We start from the raw sequence: 5,668 nt of genomic DNA, 5'->3' as shown, positions 1-5,668 counted from the left end.
AGTATAGGATGTATACTCAATAATACTAATCTATATTATTATAAATAATAATCATAAATCTCTTTATGAATCCCCTTTGCTATATGAAAGATACTGGGAATTTTTAATGCAGTGCCTCCATCTAGAGGGCACTGGGGAATTCCACTAGGAACAAATAAAACACACAAGTGCAGCAAACAAGCAGAACTTTAAATAAACTAGCAAAAGGGTAAAATGCAATTACATATGAAAATCAATAACCTGGGGAATCTGTGTGGTAAGTTCAACCCTGACACAGTCTCGACCAGTACTCAATCCCCACACTCCACTCCAGGACAAAGACAGTCACAGTCCCTAGGATGCTAGCAATGGTGTTCCCTAGAACCCGCCAGTGATGTTTAGGTAAGTGCGGGTTGCGAGGGAGGGGGCATTGCAAACACCGCCTCAGGCAGTTTAAGACTAGAATCCCTTGGCCTATACTTATGGTTGCCAAGGCCGGGGCCGATATTACAAATTTACCGTCAATGTATTAGCCGGTAAATTTGTAATCCCTATTGTTCTGCCCCTGGCCTGCCTCAGAACTCACCTAATCCAAGAGCTGCAGTCCTTCCATGACTCCACCCTGAAACATCATAATCCCGCCCCCAGAATGGCACAACCCCGCCCCTCTCTGGCTGCCCCCATCCTTTACGTTACCAACTGGTAGGGCCAGATCAAAAAGGTGGCAACCCTACCTATACTGCAGAAGCCCCAGCAGCAACTCACTTCCTCTTGGAGTGAATGGAAAAAGGCAAATCACGAGGCACCACTACTATATGATGTTTACACAACAGTGACACCTCTTGCCCAAATCTGGAAGTGCCAGGACGTACTTCACTGGGGGAAAAGTACTCACTCCCCCTCCCATATCCAAATTAGGTCCAACTCTTAGCTGCTCACACCAGGGGATTTCCAGAATACAGGGGAATTTAACCCTATGGACCCCTAAACAGCTAACAAAACAAGCTAGACTCATACCTGTATCCAGAGCCCTGTCGTTTACCCCTTTTATTTTGTAGCTATGTCTAATTTTTCGAAATGCTCTTATTTTTTTCATTATACACATATTGTTCTTGATAGAAATATACCTGACAAGAATGTAATTGATCACAATTCCTTTACAATCTAATTATTTGTTAGTTCTACTAATGCGAGAATTTTTTTCTGCAGGCATGGTTGTGTGGCGAAACTCCGCACTTTGCAACTTTTTTCGTGAAAATGCGGAAAAATGTTGCCACTAAAAAGTCAGCAAGACAATACAGTTGCCAGAACAAAACGCGCGTATTAACTTCAATGCTTTCGCGACAGATTCGATCATAACTAGTTAGTTACAATACTATTTATACCATCTGTTTAAATAACTTACAGTGTCAATATGTCATATCAAAGGCCAGACCTTCCAACTTTCGGCTGAGTTTCAATAGGAAGCTATTACATTGGTGTGTGATATTAAAAATAGGATGTTTCTGGCCAACATATTGACAACAGTAACACATAGGGGGTTATTTATTAAAGTCTGAATGCCAAAAACTTGAAAAATCCGAATTTTTGGTGGGAAAAAAAACCCTCAAATTTTTAGAGATTTATTATACCCCGAGGATGGATAAAGTCTGAATCTGAAAATCTGGCATCTCAGACCTACCGAGGTTGTATATAAGTCAATGGGAGAAGTTCCTATCCTATTTGGAAGTTTCTGTGGTCTGCGCTGGAATCAGGGTTGGACTGGGCTAGCGGGACACCGGGAAAATACCCACTGGGCCCCGGCTCTTGTGGGCCCTGCCGGCCCAGATCTGCACCCAGAATTCCTTTATCGGGTGGTCACGGGTGACGCAGCGTGCATGCACACATGAGGTGTAGCTCAGCAAGGGAGCCCGGAGGGGGGCCCTGGGACAGCAGCCCTGGTGGGTCCTAAGCCCCCAGTCCAATCCTGCCTGGAATTAGCCCGAAAAGTCAAAAATAGTCAGTCTCGCTTTTCAGGAAAAAGTCCGAAAAAAATTAGCAATTTGGAAAGAAACTCAGATTTTCCCACGATTTTTCATGTTTGTCCCCAATCCGATTAAATCATGATTTTTTTTTAATAATAAAGTCCAATTGTGGATTCTAGTTTGGTCAGACTTATCTAACTAAAATAATCAGAATCGGATTTTGATAAATAAAGCCCATATTGTTAAAGAAGGCAGATTGAAAGAAAACAAGCAGCTGGAACTTGCCCAATCAGTAATTCCTCCCACACAGTAATATTCTGTCATCTGCTTCAACAGGATTGTCAACAAAGATTTGTCAGAGAGAACAATTTGTGTTTGGGTGTTTTTCTCTCAGACTTTATTTGGAATGGATCCTGATAATGTATAATTTCTGTTTCTGTGAGAATAATAAAGATTACTGTACATTTTTATTTTCATCTGGACCATTTTTGAATTCAAAACATTCAGAAATTGTTTGACTGCTCCTGATTTGTTTTGAGTTTTTGTAAATGATATTTGGAATGATTCCCAATGATGCAACGTTCCTGTTTCTGAGAGAATGGTGTTATTAAAATGCAGTCCCAGTTGGAGGCACATATTTCAGAAGTCATATTTCATAAGGGCACAGAGACTGAATATCGGTGTATGCACTGGATATCTGTTTCTGCCAATGTATTAAACATTACCTCTGATAATATGTATATTTCAACCTAATTTTCTACAGAAAGTGAGCACTGGGTGGCTGATGGCCAGTGATTTGGTTGTAAACGTGGCACGTGACAAACCAGTGAAGGTGGTGGGCAGGGTTTGCCTGGCCTGTTGGGGGTTACTGGAAAATACTTGCTGGGCCCCTAGGCCCTTGCTCTAGTTAATTTGCCATCACATCATAATAATATTTTGTACCATGTGATGTGGAATGTTTTTGCTGTGACCGCCCGATAAAGGGAGGTCGAGGCATGATGAAGTTTATGGGTGCAGAAAGAAATTTGAATAGTGGCAAAAATTTAAATTTGAACGTTGATAGGTGTACATGACTTGGAAAACACATGGGGGCAGATTTATCAAAATGTGAGTTCAGAGCTTAATAAGAACTCACCCACGTTCTATTCATTCCTATTTCATTCTATTGTTAGCATTGTATTTATCAATGGGGGACCGTTAGAATTCACCAGTAACCTAATCATGGGGAGGGCCCGGGTGCAGACTGTGCAGCCCCACCCCCCTCCAGAAGAGGTTTTTCGCCGTTTTTGTTTTTTTTGCTCACGCGAACTGTGGGGCTCGAGGGGGTGCAGGCCCTGGTACAATTGCACTCGTGCTCCCCCGGTAGTTCCGTCACTGGAATTCACTATTTGATAAATGTAGTTCTAGAAATCCCATAGGTATGAATCGAACATGGGTGAGTTTTTATTAAGCTTTAAACTCACATTTTGATAAATCTGCCGCCATGGTGTATCGATTTCTCACAAATAAATATTGGGGTAATGCCCTCACTGATCTTAAAGGAGACACATAAGATTAGTGATACCCCCTCCTAAGCTTGTTGGCAATAATGAATAATATAATGTGCTGCTTTTACTTTGGGTAAAAATTTATCATTAAGGGGTATGATATCCTTATATAACCTGCCATTGTCTTAGACTGGGTGTCCATTTTTTTTTTTACCTCTCATAGCCCTGTTTTCGTGTAAGAAGTCCCTAAATGCTGTAGATGTAAAAAGTTTATTTGTATAGCCCTGCTGCTAGCTTCAATAGACCTTTCTGTGATACTATTGCATGGCAGTCTATCCATACAAAAAGTGCCTTCTTAGCATGTGGGTAGGGTATGGTCAAAAGTCCACATTGCTTTGCTCATATCTGATTATTCGGGCCATTTGGCCAAAACAAATGCAGTGTCTCCCTCAAGTGCTTTTCGCCAGGTGCTGTACATGGCCATCTGACTCTACTCTCACCTCTTTGACATGTCACCCTAAGTGCCTGCAGAGATTACTAAATGCCCCTACATACTCTGCATGGAAGACTCCCTATTGCTGTGATCTATCAGCTTGTAGCAGGAAAAGGTGATTAACCATAAATATAGTTATTGCCCTATTTGGCTGCTTTTTCATCCCACCCAGCTGGAGAATTTGGAGAACATGTCAAATGGAGCAACGGTGTTTGACCCCAATGTGGAAAGAAAATCACATTAGGCTATTGAATTACTTGGGAGTAGAATGAATTCACTGCACAAAGCATTACAAAACATTTTATTTGTTACTTATAAAAATACTTTAACTTGTAAATTACAAAAAAAAAAAATGAATCAGAAAACTTGAATCCTGTGATTGTGATTTGAGCTGTGTTAGGAACAGATGAGCCATGTTTCGTATGAATGGAATGAACCATTCACACTGCAATTACACCAGCAAATATGGAACTTCTGAACTGTTGGGCCATATCTGTCCTTAGTATTATAACTGTGTATTGGATGGGACTGATTCTATTATCAAACATGTGTAAGGACTTGGCATTATTCTTATTTTGCCCTTATCCGATATTACATTTGAGGCTACAGAGACAAATTGCTAATGGCAAACAGAACAGTTTTGGGTGATAAAGATATGCCAGAAACCATAAGTGCCACTTACAACTATGATGGGAATTGTGCAAAAAGAGAATAGGCCGTTCCAAACTCACCCCTTTTGTGATCTTGTTAGTGTAGCTCCATTTTTTAATCATAGTAATCCGGGGTGCTCTGCCGTCAGTGTCCCCACTGAAATCATAATTGCTCAGAGGATGAAAAGGCGGCACTCCGGTGAGATAAAAAGGTGGTTTATTCCAACAGTTCATTGACCAACATCACCTGACGCGTTTCGAGAGTAACTCCCTTAAAGGACCAGTAACAGCAAAAATTTTCTAAAAAAAATTTGTTATTATGCTACGAAAAAAAGATGTTAACAGATATTAAACTTTCAAATGCTAAGTCTTTATTACGAAATAACTTACCAAAACTCTGTTCCTCTTCAGAAACAGCGACAGGGCAATGATCCATTGTGCGCCACTCGATTTCTCCTCCCTGGCTCCTATAAGGAAGGAAGATGAGAATTCGAGCGCTGCACAATGGATCGCCTTTTCTGAAGAGGAGTGCAAGCGGAGTTTCGGTAAGTTATTTCTTAATAAAGACTTACAACTTTAAGTTTAATATGTGTTGGTGTCTTTGCTATGATTAAAGGAGAAGTCAACCTGTCAACCTCTTTTTCTCCCCCCCTGGGCAAATGCCCCTAACTTGTTACTCACCCCTCGGCACAGGTCCTCTGCTGCTTAGTTCACGGGCGCTATCTTCTCCTGAGCGATCTTCTTCCTGCTTTGTGAATCTATTTTTTCATAAACTTCGTGACTTTGGACGTATGCGCAGAAGATCCTTGCCGGTAAATGCCTCGTACTGAGTATGCGCCAAAAACGCCCGCCAATGCAGGAAGAAGAGCGCTCGGGAGAAGATGTTGCCCGTGAACTAAGCAGCAGAGGACCTGCACTGAGGAGTGAGTAACAAGTTAGGGGCATTTGCCCAGGGGGGGCGGCAGGTAGGCTGGGGGGAGAAGAGAGGGGGGCCTACAGAGGGGGGGAGGGTTTTTTCCCCGTGCAGGTTGACTTGTCCTTTAAGGGAGTTACTCCCGAAATGCATTTAGTGATGTTGGTCAGTGACCTGTTGGA

This window comes from Xenopus laevis, chromosome 7S, assembly GCF_017654675.1.
Source record: "Xenopus laevis strain J_2021 chromosome 7S, Xenopus_laevis_v10.1, whole genome shotgun sequence".
Classification (NCBI taxonomy): Eukaryota; Metazoa; Chordata; class Amphibia; order Anura; family Pipidae; genus Xenopus; species Xenopus laevis.
Note: the sequence above shows the minus strand (reverse complement) of the source record.